Source organism: Calidris pugnax, unplaced genomic scaffold (assembly GCF_001431845.1).
Source record: "Calidris pugnax isolate Ruff unplaced genomic scaffold, ASM143184v1 scaffold220, whole genome shotgun sequence".
NCBI classification, from domain to species: domain Eukaryota; kingdom Metazoa; phylum Chordata; class Aves; order Charadriiformes; family Scolopacidae; genus Calidris; species Calidris pugnax.
In genome coordinates, this window is record NW_015090963.1 from 853,752 (window position 1) to 867,291 (window position 13,540).

The following is a 13,540-nucleotide window of genomic DNA, read 5'->3' on the forward strand; positions in this document are numbered from 1 at the left end:
GGAGAAGAAGCAGCCCTAGTACCTCTCGGAGCTGCAAAGCTCATGATGCAAACACACATAGAAATAACTGTGCAGCCGAGGCTCAGTTTTCGGAGACGTGGCCGACTCTCCGAAGCCGGCAGCAGGAGTTTTGTGGGTGTGAGCCCCGGCTCCTGACCACTCTCAATTTTAATTCCCCAGCAAGCTGGAGGAATGCATCCCGCTCCAGCTCAGGCTGGGTCCGGGTGTGCGCCTGGGGAGCCTGTCTCTCGGCTCTGTCGTTTATTACTGCTGCCGCTGCCATTACGCCTGACAAATGGGAGTTGCTGAGTAATGTGCTGTTTGTGTGTAAATATCTGAGTGATCGCAGCTGAGCTCACTCCTGTGACTTTGCAGGAAGCCGTCTCAGCACCTTTCCCCCTGCGAAGACCTGGGAGGGCAAAGGCATCCTTCTGCGGGGACCTTCCCACCGCTCCCAGTGGGTTCAGCCTTCTCTCTCCGCTGCCTTTCCCGCAAGCGTGAAGCCCCCATCCTCTCGAGTTAACGTGGAGGCCCTGCTGCTTTCCTGAGCGTGAGTCAGGGGGGGGAAAGGGCTCTGTGTGTGCATGTGTGTGTGTGTGTGTGTGCACACCTTATTAGCCGCCGAGGCACGGTTGCTCCCAGGGGTGCTTGTCCCTGGCGGAAAGAGTTTCGGGGAGTTTGCGTGTTTTGATAGAGACAAAGTCAGGCAGAACTAGGGAAGGAGTTTTATTTTGGGTTGTTGGTTGTTGTTTCTACCTCCCTACTCGGTTCCCCTTAATTTCATCCCATTACGGCTGAAGGTGCTAAATTATTCCTTCCCATATCGTTTTCATCCCATTTGCAGATTAGCATCCGACTGCTTCTGTCAGTACCCGGTCAGCCCAGCTAGACTGATCGCAGCTCTTTTAATCTCCCCTTGTAAATCAATCCCTGCTGCCTCCTGATCATTTTTGTCGCTCGTTTTTCTGAAATCCCTCCAATTTGTCCATTTTGTGTAGGTGACGTATGCCTGGCCCTAAACATGATGTATACCAGGCATGGCAGCATGAGGGAAGGACACCTCCTCCCCTCCCACCCCGCTGGGGCTTGTGATGCTTTGTCAGCACTGAACTGAGTTACTTCCCCATTATTCTAAGCTATAGTCCCTGCTCGGTGTTGCAGAAGAAAGCAGCATACCCAGGTCAGTGCCCTGGGGAGAATTCCTCCAAATTTTGGCGATGAGGTGCTGAGGGGTTTTTGCGTGCTGAGGGTTTTTTGCATGCTGCTGGAAGGGGCCGGGGCTCTTGGTGCTGTCTGTGGGGTTGCCTCTCCCCACAAGAGCTGATAGTCAAAGGAGGAGGGATGAGCAAAATAAGAGAAGGAGAGCTGCATTGGGGCTGCTGGACAAATGGGGGAAACTGAGGCACGGGCTGAGAGCACGTTTCCTGTGCTCCTGTCCATCACGTGCCACTTTGTGCAGGTGTGGGGGGTCCGGTCCCAGTTGTGCCTGTTAGTATTGCATCCAGCGTGGGCGTTTTCCCAGGAGATACTGGATCTTGTTGCTTGGTGGGAGCAGGCTGGCAGGCAGGGATGCTGGGTTCTGGGCTGGTTTTCTGCATCGTTTCTCCTGCTGGTGGCTCAGATGCCACAGGTACTCTCCCGGGGGGAGAAAGGGGGGCTTTGTGCAAAGGGCAGCGGTGTCCTGCAATCATGAACTTGGAGGTTCTGTCATCTCCGGACACCCTGAGCTCCTCACACCGAGTGCTCCCATTAGCTGGAAGGACCGTGCCCTTCCAGGGACCATCTATTTTTAGGAGGAGTTGTATTCTGGACAGTGTCCACCGCAGATGCTCTCTGCCTCCTCCTCTTGGCCCCTCTCCAGGGACACCGCTCGGGCTATCTGCCGGTGGGGCAGATCTTGCTGAGGCTTTTGGGGGGATCTTAACGGAGGTGACACCGTGCCGGCCACGGGGACATTTTGGGAGGGGGGCTATCGCTGCCCTGGGAAGGGGCGGGGGGGGAGGGGGCAGGGAGCTCAGGCTGCCCTTCACCTGAACTGTTGGAAGTGGCATTTAATTGCACGGTGGGTACCAGCAGGATTAATTCAGGTGGGATAAATTCAGGCAGTGCCCGGGCCAGGTGGTACCCGGTGCCGGTGCCCGGTGCCGGTCCGTTCGCCAGGGTGACACTAGGGGGCACGAGATCTGCTGGAATCCCTGTGTCGGGGATGGGGATGGATGGAGGATGCAAACCCGCTCTTTTGACCCTTCAAGCCCCGCACATCGTCCCCCCCATCGTCCCCGAGTGTCGAGCCCCAAGGGCTTCCCCCCCCGGGTAACTCGTCCTGCGGCGAGGGGCAGGACGCAGCTCTCCACCGGGTCCGTCCGTGGGATTAGTGGGAATAAGGATGGGAGCACTCAGCCAGCAGCCTCTCCGAAGCGAGGAGGAGGAGGTGGATACAGCCAGAGTGCCAGGGAGTCTCCGGGGAATTTGGGAAATCCAGGAAAACACCTCGCATGGTTTTAATGCCTCTCCGGAGGCATTGTCCAGAGCAGGGATTAAGTTAGATTCGGGGTTGGCTTTCAAGATGAAGCGTGTTATGGTTTCATTTTCTGCTGGATGTTAAGTTCATGCATGATGTCTCCTCAGGGTCATGTTTTCCCAAAGCAGCAGAAACTTTAGAGAGTCTGGTTTAAATGAATGGTTCTGATCGATCTGAAACATGGTGTGTGTGTATATATATATATAATACATATGTATCCATGTATATATCTGGGTAGGGTGCAAAGAATGTGTTTTTGAAGGTATGTTTATGCATTTCTGCATACATTCAGCTGTAATATTGTCTTCTGTCCTTAAAATCTATTATTCCAGCTGTGAATGCATATATGTATATTAAAACACTGTATACTGGAGTCTCTCTCTCTCTCTTGTTATAACAAACCTCACGGAAAGCAAAGAAAGAGACATTGTTCTCCTCGCAGGCTAGGACGGACTCAATATTTATCTTCTATGAATTTTGATAGTTTTTGTTCAGCATGTTTGCTGTTACGATGGTGGGGGTTTTTTTGCCTATCTACTTAAAATTTTGCGCTAGTAGGAAACTGAAAACATTCAGATCGTTTCAGTTTATTCATTACTTAATGAAAACAGGAATCAAGCTGCTGGATTGAAATGTTGACGCTTGATAACATTCTGGCGTATTAATTTCTAAATGGTTAGGTTTTTTTAATGCCTTCTGTCACCAGATACCAGGCTCCTTTGCTGGAGAATCACTTCTCTTGCAAGCCCCCAGGCAATATTTTTAGTAGGACACTGACACATCGAAAATACTCCCTTTCTCCTAGAAAAGGCTTTGCTGACTGTTGTTGAAAGTAGCACTGGGATGGCTGGAAATGAGAGATCAGAGGAGGACGATGCCGCCGCGTCAGTGCATTTGCTTTGTGCCTTTGATGGAGGTTTTGTGTCCAGCCGTGCGGGTGCATGCCTGTGCGGATGCAAAGGCACTTCCCCAGCTGGTTTCTGAGCCAGGGCTGAGGACCAGGGGTTTATTTATTTTGAAATGCCTTGTGAAGTGGAAGGAGGTCCGGCAAGAAGTGCCGAGTCTACTTTTAAGTCAATTAGGGATTGTATCCGAAGGCGTGACGTGGTCTGAAGAGGAGAGGGTGATTTGTCTGAAGGTGTTACCTAATTAGAGGGTATAGTCAGGGCTCTAATTAGCCGTGACACCCTAAAGATGTCATCGAAGCCCTCTTGAGGCACCGCTGATCCGGCGGCGTGGCTGTGAGTTGTCTGGGCAGCCCGGCCCTGCATGGTCAGGACTGCAGCCCTCCGTCTGGGAGATAGCCCAGAATCCGGTGCTGGAAAAAGCTGTTTTCCTTCAGGTGACTTGCAATGCCCTGCGGGGCTGCTGCCAGCATCGAGTCATGTTCATAAAGTCACAGAACGAAAGGAAAGCTGCAGCAGATGGAAAAATTAATACTGGTGCCCATTATGTGGGAAACCTCTTTCTTTTTCCCAGGGGGGATCGCTTTCTGCTGCTCCCAGCTCAGGGAAGGCTGGAGGAGGAAGGCAGTAAGTGTTTGCAATAAATGATGTGTGCTTTAGTCGTGGCTGCGTTTGCAGCAGCTGGTGGAGGGATCGTGACCCCTCTCTTAGCGTTGCCTTACAGAGGGGACATGGGATCAACTGAAATCTGGCTTGCCCAGACCTGGTTGCATTTAAATACTATGCAACACACCCTGTGAGGGGGAAACTGGTGGGGGAAATGGCACAAGAAATGCTGGCTGAGGCTGATGAGGAGGCTTTGCCCCAATGCTGGAAGCAATTCTAGCCAGGACCTCCACTGGCCCAAACCTGGGTGGTGGGTGTTTGGTCCCCCTTTGAGAGGAGGGACTGGGGGCTACTCTGGAGCTGCTCTCACTCCTTGCTTTTTATCCATCGAGTCAATTATGTATATACTGAGTCAGTTCACTCTGCCCCATGAGGAGAGGGCAGTAAGAGTTGCCACCAGTGATGCCAAAGACCAGTAGGAGCCAGGTGGAGCCGGGGAGTTGGCTGGTGGATGAGCACGGAGAGCAGTGCCCGTTGTAATTCTCAGCATCAGTGTGAGCAAAAGCATCCTCTCCTCCATCATGGCTGAGGTCCCCACCACTCTCAGAGCCCTCTGAATTGCCAGAAGGGTTTGAATCTGTCCCCTCAGCACCCAAGTGTACCCAGAGGGTGATGCTCACCTCAGAGTAGCAGTGGACGGCTACTGTTATTCCTGTTTTGATGGAAAGAGAAGGAGATTTTCGGGGCAAGGCAGGGAGAGCTGGGCATTTCATCAGTCCTGTGAGCAGCCTCATTCTGCAGAGGGACTGGTGGTCAGCTTTGCTTTTGTAGGTAGTATCACGGGCCCCCTAAAGCAAACACGCAACCACGCACATCCCTGTGCTAGCGATTACCGAGGGATGTGCCTGCTTTTAATTATGTGGGTGTTAAGCCAGTGAATGCATTTTGTTCACAAAGTTGCAGCCTGGTATTTTCTGACTTCTAGTGGTCTCTGGTGGCTTTCCCAGTCTCTGGAGCATAGGTGAGAATAGCTTGGAGACTGGACATAGTAGCTTCTAGGATGCTGCCCTGGCTCTGCAGGGCTGACCCTCCTGTCTATCCCTGGTCCGTGCTCTTGCTGTGGCTTCCACGTGCTGAGGGGGAGGACCACTTTGCATTTTAGGGTACCACGGTGCCATGTTATAGGATGGGGAGGTGGAGAAGGTAGCTGCTTTTTGACTGCTGCAACCTCTTTGCTTCAGAAATGGCTTTATTTCAGGGTGACCACCAAGGCACCTCACTGCTATGTGCTTTGCAAATGCCCGGCAGCACAGCTGTGGATGATCCAGGCTGATCCCTGCCCAAATCCCGTGCAGCTATTGCACGCTGCATGGGATCATCTGTGAGAGGTGTGAAGTTCCCTTTGCCTGAGCTTTGCAAGCTGAGCTGAGGGATCTGCTGCTGCCAGCGTGCTCGGAGAAGGCAGGCTGGGCTGGGTTCCTCGGGGCCAGGCACGAGCATTCGATTGTGAAATTAAACAGTATTACATATAATAAAACAAGCTTGTGTCTGCTTGGGGTATAGGCACACTCTCTGCACCGTGGTCCTTTTGTCCCTGGCCTAAAAAATGCTGGTGATAATGAGGACACATCCTCTCCTGTGGCTAGAGTGTGGTTCTCAGATGCAAAGGGCAGGCAGCCGGTGCCAGACTTTGCCAACGTGTGATTTACCCTCCTCTGTGCATTTGAACTAAGGACTTGAAAATAAATACATTAAAAATGAGAGAACAAAATGCTGCTGCTGCTCTGAGATTCAATCAAAAAAAGCTCTTTCCAGTCCTCCGGGCTTCTTGCTTAGCAGAGAGCTCTAGAAATAACAGGGTTACAGCAAAGGTGTGCCCACAAATAACTCTGGGTTTGGGGAGGGGACAGTTTTGTTCTGGAGGCACCTGGACGAGGTGCCTTTGGGGCTTTTTTTGCTCCCAAATAGGGTGGGTTATTCTCGCTCCCTGAACATGAGGCCCGTCAAAGCTGCCTGGGATGGCTCCGGTTTGCAACCCTTGCCTCGCCTGGTGTCTTTCCCCAGCACACAAACTGCCTGTGCTGGTGTTGGGGGGGGTGCTGTGTGATTTGGGAACCCAGCTGGAGGTGGGGTTGGGGTTGGTGGGGGTGGGAGAAGTCTGAGGGAGCTTCGTCTCGGCGGTTTTCCACAGCTCTCCAGCGGTTCGGAGCGGTTTCCTCTCGCCCCATCCCCTACCCCGGGACATGTGCGGGGCGGCCGGCTCCCCACACGTGTTGCACAGACACGTTTCCGCGCCGGCTCTTTGTGCCTGCCCACCTATTTTGCAGCTGGGGGAGCTGAAGCTGCTCTTTCTTGTGATTCATATAAAAAAAAAAAAAAAAAAAAAAAAGTCTGTTCTGTTACCTCTGCTTCCTGAAAGTTATCTTAACTTCCAAACAGATATGATGGGGGAAAGGAAGCAGAAAGCAGCTGTAACTCATATTTCTCATCCTGACACATGTTAAATATTTATTGTAGTCAAGGGGATATTAAATTCATAACATTTACTTAGCATGATACAATGTTTTTAAATGTCTCTCATTTTATGGAGCAGTATAAAAACATTTGTCTGTTTGTACGTGATCTTTTTAAAGACAGCAGACACATCTTTGTCTCAATTGCATGACATTCTTTTTATGATTCATTTCCCTGCTAGACAGCTACCAGAGACATTTAACCTGCATCTGCTTAATTCATTAGAAATGTAATTTCATCAGTGGCTAAAAGTAATAAGAACAGCTTTTAGTATTCTTTCTCACAATGATCTTCAAGAGTGATGGAGATTGTCACTGAAGAGTGTAGCACAGCTCTGGCCTTTGGCAACAAACCTGGAAGATGAGATTGTCAAATAAAATAAATATGTGTTTATAAAAAAAAAAAAAAAAAAAAAAAAAAAAGTCTGTCTCTGGATGGAGTTGTCTGTGCTTTTATTGACCTGGTTCCGGGAACGACAGCGGCTTTTCCGTCTCCTGGATGCGTGATTTCTGCAAGGGCTCTGGAGCAGGGGCCGGCCCTTGCTGCTGGTGTGTTTCCAGCCCTCCTAACGTGATTAGTTTGACAGGCCCATTGGGTATGTTGGCGAGTCTAGTTTTTATTTCGCCCGTGAAAGTAAGTGCTGTGACGGGGCACAGAGCACCGGCTAACGCTGAAATCTGTGCAGGAGGGAGCATATTGGCTGAACAGAGTTTTTGGCCATTGCCACAGATGTGCTGTGCTATCTGGCAGAAACCCCTTGCCCTTTTGATGGGACATTTCTGTATGTCCCAGCTCCCAGAACATTTTGGGGGCTCACCCTTTTTGGCTGCATAGGTTGGGCTTTTTGCCTGGAGAACGTGCTGTTTGGGCTCCATGAAACCCAAGTGTAGCAGGATGTCCCCAGTGTGTGCCTGGGGACTCCAAATGAAGGCATCCATCTTCTAGAAGTCCAGCAAGATGCCATTTCCTATCTGTGTACCCTGCGTCCCAGGCTCTGGCCTGGTGTGTGTCGCCCTGTCCCAGCAATGCTGAGACACCCCAAGTTCTTGGGGCTTGTTTAGGTGGGACAAGGACTGGGAGGGGGATCGTTGATGCTCTGTATCCCAATTCTGCTCAGTGCTTTTTGCTGTATAGATACATCTGCTGCACCCCAGCCCTCTTCGCTTTGGATCAACAACTTCAGCTAGGTTCAGCTAAGGTTCACCTTAGCTTGCTCCTCTGTGAAGTGGGGATGAAGAGTAACTTCTCCAACAGCTACAGTGGGTCCTTGACTTCAAGGGCATACTGTATTTGTGCTGCCTGGTTTTGGCACATCTTTACCAGTGGGCAGGCCAGCAAGGCTATTTTTTCCAAGTAGGGCTGCCTTATGCATTGGGGAGAACCATCTGTGCACCAATGGGCTTGCCATCTCCCCAGTGTTGGCAAAGGTAAGGAGGAGAAGGTGATGTGACTTGCCTGGTTTGGAGGTGTCAATGGCACAGGAAGCGGGTTGATGATTTTGACTTTTTCCTCTTCCAAACAAGGAACTGGGACGGTCTGACCTTTGTTTGGGTATGGGACCCAAACAGGAGGTTTGCTTTGGCTTATTGCACATTTGCATTCAGGCTTGGAGAGTTCCCCAAGGCTGCTTGCTCTACCACGCTACCAGGGTCAGCCTTTAACCTTGCTGTGACCTGGGGTGGCAGGGAAGCATCGCTGCCTGCAGAGAGGGGAAGCTGAAACCTGGAGTGGCTTTGGGATTTCCTTGAGGTCCCAGAAGCAGAGCTGGTGGCAGAAAACCAGATTTCTGGAGCTGCTGACAGCTCATGCCAGCTGCGGGACACATTAGTAAATACACTGTGTAGACCAAGGCAGGGCATCCGGATCTCTGGGCAGCACTGTGTGCTTATCTGTCTGTCTGTCTCTAGCTCTTCTGGCAGCTGAACCCCCGAGATGACATTTAAAGGCTTTACATTTATTCTCTCTTGCCAGTTCCAGATCAAATCTGCTGAGTTGTCAAGCTGAAGATACTTTTCTCCTAAGTGCTGGCCCTGCAACAGCTCGCCCTGCTCCATCCCTGCCTTGGAGGAGTCCTCCTACCTCTGCTGTCACTGGCAGTAATGGGTGGGGGCTGGAGGAACAGCTTGGCTGATGGATGGGTGAAGAGAAACAGATTTCAGCTTCCTTTTTCCTCCATTGCTCCGGCCATGCTGGAATCAGCTGGTGGTGGGTGTTCAAAAGCAGCAGACAGAGGCAGGGCTTGCCCTGGAAAAGAGGTGCTGGGATGGAGAGGGCAATGGCAGGGACTTGCATGCAATCCCTTCCTCCTCCTTGAGCCTCCTGACCTGGGTCTTAGTGGGGAGCGTGCTTGCAATGAGCTGGTGGGTTCTCAGCAAAGTCCCAGCAGGCTGGGTGTCTGCCTCGAGACAACCAGGACGAGTGACACTAATCAGTGGCTTGCCTGCTGGGTTTCAGCAAGGACGGTGAGCACTTGTCTGTGTGTGGTGAGTAAATTGCTCTCTTGTCCCCAGAGGCTGTCACTCTAATGCTTTGCCATGCTCTGCTGGCAGGGAGCGGCACCAGAGGATGCCTCTCTTGTTGCTGTCTGCTTTGGGGACAAGCACAGACACGTGTCTCCAGCTGGAAGCCAGCTTGGGGAAAGGAGAAACCTCCCCAGAACATGCATTTGCAAGCTCTGGGGTGTCGTAGTCCCTTCCCAGGCAGTCACAACCTTCTGCCACCGTGTGTGAGCTGGGAGGAGGGATCACTGGGCTCAGCGCCTGTTTCGTGGCACGAGAAGGGGACAGTGCCACCTCTGCTCTGAATCAGCTGGTGGTGCAGAGAGCCAGGGCCATCCCTTGGCCCCAGCACCAGCAGCCAGCTCTGGCTTTGGTCCTTACAGCATTTTTGAGAGTTTTCTGCCCTATATTTTTTAAACCCACCCCTTCTTGTGCAAGTCTTCTCCCTGATCTGGCCTGATGATAAAGTCAATGCTGAGACAGATGTATTTTACTGTTTTTTTCCAAGCTCCCATCTCCCACTTCATGCTCACCAGACCTTCCCTGCACAGTGTCTGTTGGGAGCTGCCTGAGCAGCATATTCCAGGAGGGATGGCAGTTCAGAGGATATCACGTTAACTCAGTGGGGTGATGCCAGTTTAACCCGGCCGGTGGCCCTCTTGCAGCCCCAGCACTCACCAGCAAGCCTGTGGAGGACACCAAGCAGCTGCTTAACAGTAGAGACACGAACTGACCTGTGTCTTGGCTTTTAAGGCCAGACTCAGCACATGTGGATGGAGCAAGGCTGTGACACAAGCAATTAGTGTTGGCTTCAATGACCAGAAGCCTGATGTTGCTCCTGTCACCCAGGCTAGGAGATGGAGGAATTTAATTATCGTTCTAACTTCTTCCAGAAGTGGTTCGGATGCCTCAGGAAAGGACAGCTTTCTAAAATTGAAAGGAGGGGAGAAAAACAAAGGACCTCTCCTTTTGCTGAGTCCTGGCCAGTTAACCCTTTTAGCCATACTGTGCCCAGATGGTGTGACTGGGCTCCCAGGGGCTCGGGATCATGTCTCTGGAGACATCCTTGGGCATGGCCATGTCCATGGAGCTGCAGGGCAGGACCTCCTCGCTTCTGCAGAGGTGGGATGTGCCCTAGGTGAAGCCTCCGTCTTGGTAGTGCTCGGTTTCAAAGCCCTGCCTGCTCACTGTCCCCCTGCAATTGCTGCTGTGGACATTAATTTTTCCCAGATTTCTGCTTCCCTTTGAATATCTCTGCTATGGATCATTTTCCTTGCATGTGTTAGCTGGTATTTTCCCAAAACTGAATCTTGTGCTATTTCCTGCCTGTCTCTCTATGATTTTTCTTGCTCCCTCTTCTGTTGTGCCTAAACCCACCTTGGGCTTTGTTTCTGCTTGCTTTGGAGGAGACTGTTTGCCCCTCTTTTCTCCTAAAAGTTTGCAAGAGAGGAGGAATTTGGCTGTTTAAAGGACGAGAAAACCTGCCCACCTGTGTCTTGCTTAGCACCTCCTCAGCCGGAGAAAAGCGACTCCAGCCCCGTGTTAGCCAGGGTGGGAGGATAAATTGGGAATTTTGGGATTGGGGAGAGCTATGTAGGAAGGGAAGAGAAGGGCTGCAGAGTAGGCTGCTGGGGCTGGCAGGAGTTTGTGTGGGCTGTGGGGTGAAGCTCCTGGCTGCAGCAGTGACCAGAGGGTAAGCTGGGAGCTCCAGTACTGTGGGGTGGGGGGTCTGAAGGACCAAGAGGCTGTGAGGGTGTAAGGGTGAGGCTATGACACCAGGCTGGGTAAGAGGGATGTCTTCTCTGTGGTGTTGTAGCTGGGGTTTTATGTTGGGGAGCACAAAAACCGGTCAGCTTGTCCTTTCGCAGTGTTTCCCTACAGTTTTCTGTGGCTTCCCAAGCAGAAACTTGTATTAGGGTTGAAGTCAGTCCAGTGCAATCTATTCCTCTAGCTGTGTGTGCTGCTCAAGCTGAGGCTGTATGAGGCTCATGTGATAACTCTTTTTTGTGGCTCCTTGTTTAGGTCTTGCCTCCTTAATTGCTAGTTGCAGTTTTTCATCTCTTCCAGCTGCTGCCCTTGTTGTTTGCCGCCCCTCAAGGAGAGGGGAACATCAGTCAGTGGGACAGAATTACAGCAGATCCCCCCATCCCAGCCCCCACTGTGTGCCCTGAGCTGGGGATGGAGCATCCCTGGTGTTGGGTCCTCTTGCTTTGCCCTAGTTCTCCTGCAGCTGGTTGTGCTGTGGCACCTCCAAAGGGGGTGGGCAGCCTTTCTTGCAGGAGGAGGCAGAAACAGGGGGTTTTATGAGAGGATGGAGTGGAAGGGGTGGCTCTTCCCACCTCGAGCAACAAGACCCTTTGTGCACCCTTTTTTTTTAGACCTTGCCTTCCTCATACCCTTCATCCAAGAAGCAGGACAACACTGCTCTTCCCAAAGCCCAGTGCAAGGGGATCACACTGCATGCTACAAGCTCAGGAGCCAGACAGCGGCTTAAAGACTAAATATATCCACTGCTGCAGCTCTTGGCTTCTACAAAAATAAATCTTACAGAGGTAACTTTTTTGCTGCGCAGTTCTCAGGGTTGGCTCTGCTGTGGTTTCCACTGAGATAGCATTTGGCTAACACAGCCAAACATGAGTGGAACAAGCCTGGAGCTGTAGAGAAAGTGATAAGATAAGGCAGGGTTATGATTTGGCTGTCTGATCCTGAAGCTTTGTGCATTATTTAGTGTGTGTAGCAGGAGGTCAGTAGCCTCCTGATAATTTTCATTAGATTAGTCAGGCAGGATAATCACCTGCTCAGGAAAAAAACAACTTGACACTGTCTGTTCAATAGTTGGGGTTTAACTGAAAATAAATAGTCTCGTAATTATAAGGACACGGCCAAGGTCAAGAGGCTCAAAGATTCACTTTCTTTTTTCCTCTGGTATGTTTACAGAGATCCTGTAATTCTTTTTTTTTCTTTTTTCTTTTTTCTTCCCTTTTTTCTCTCTCTCTCTCTCTTAAATTCAAAACGAGAGCTTCAGAGCTCTTAAGAGGAAATTCAACACTTCCAGAGCAGTGGACGTGAGCGGGGTTGCAATAGGCGAGCGGTGCTTGTGGCCCGCTGCAGCTGAGTGACCCCATGCTAATGAGCGGGGGCACTGATTAGCCAGCCTGAGTGCCTGCCCGCTGGGGAGGGGGGGAAGATGCTCTTCCTTCCTCGCCTGCGCTAATTGGGGGGATGGATCCCGCCCAGAAGACCAGGCTGTCCCTTGCCCCCTGCTAATGTGGCAGAGGGTAATCAATCCCTCCTCGGGAGCCGTCAGCCCAGCTCGAGTGCCACCCTCTCGAAATGAGGTGGTGACTTTGCTGCTCTGGTGAGCTGCTGCTTTCGGGGAGCCTGGGGAAGAAGAGGTGGCAGTGATTAGAGCTGATGCCCTAATCGCTACTAATGGGCCCTGCAAGGAGGTCTCTGTGAAGGAAGCAAATAGGACATTGTCCTGGTTTGAGAGTTTGGTGCTTGTGCACTGCTAAAATGCCTGCCCTTTTCCACCCCAGAAGTGGTTGTGGCTTGTTTTTTATCTTCCTCAATGGCAAGCAAAAAAAAATAAAGCCTGGAGGGGTCTTTGTCACCTTCTAATCTGGCCAGCTGCAGGACCCACACTTGCTGGGTGAGATCCGGGCACAGCGTGTGGGTGCTGGGGGTAGGTTCAGATCTGGTAGTGCCCAAAGTGATGGAGGGCTTTGCTGTGTCCATGCTGGGTGCAGTGGTTCCTCAGCAGTACCTTGCGATGGCAGGTAGCCTTGCCTTGAGCCAAGCAGTGGTGTGGAATATATGTGGGGGAAGATCTCAGCTCGCTGTCCTGAGCTCGGCTGCCAGCCTGGAGAGATGCTGGAGATGCAGGGAGACTTCACAGCTGGTAACCTCCATGGCAGCAGAGACAATGTGTGCATGCTTGTCCTGTCTCTGCCATGGAAAAAGTGAGCTGATGATGTGGCCTGAGGAGCTGCTGCTGGAACATGCTGCCCAGGGAGGTCGTGGAGTCCCCTTCTCTGGAGGTCTTCAAGACCTGCCTGGATGCAGTCCTGAGTAATGTGCTCTAGGCGTTCCTGCTTTAGCAGGGGAGTTGGACCAGATGATCTCTAGAGGTCCCTTCCAACTCTGACAACTCTGTGATTCCGTGATCGAGCCCGTGCCGCTCTTGAGTTTTGTTGTTTTTCCCCCCGGCCTAATGGCCCATAAGTAGGGGATTCTCATCAGTGAGGCTGGTGGGGCTGGTGCCTTCGCTAGGAATCTGCCGCTCATGGGTTCCTTGTCACGGGCTTTGATGGATGCCCGAGGGAAGGCGAGGGCAGGGCTTGGCCCCATGTGCCAAGTGACTGATGGCGTGGTCGGATGACTGACGCCACGTGTCCGTGGCAGGCGTGCGGGTGCTCCCTTGCTCTTCCTCCGTGGGAGATGGGAGGAGAGGGGGCTGCCTTGACAGCTTGTTTTGAAAGCAAAATCACTTCAGG

General features: G+C 51.8%; 1 protein-coding gene across 2 annotated transcripts in view; it reads left to right on the plus strand.

Annotated features, from left to right (window-relative positions):
* The first annotated feature begins 377 nt into the window (after positions 1-377).
* Positions 378-13,540, plus strand: part of CNTFR (ciliary neurotrophic factor receptor) — a 214,572-nt gene continuing 201,409 nt past the window's right edge. For both annotated transcript variants that reach the window (XM_014952478.1, XM_014952479.1), the window contains exon 1: positions 378-550. The gene's annotated coding sequence lies outside the window, so the exon portion shown is untranslated. The remainder of the gene's footprint in view (positions 551-13,540) is intronic.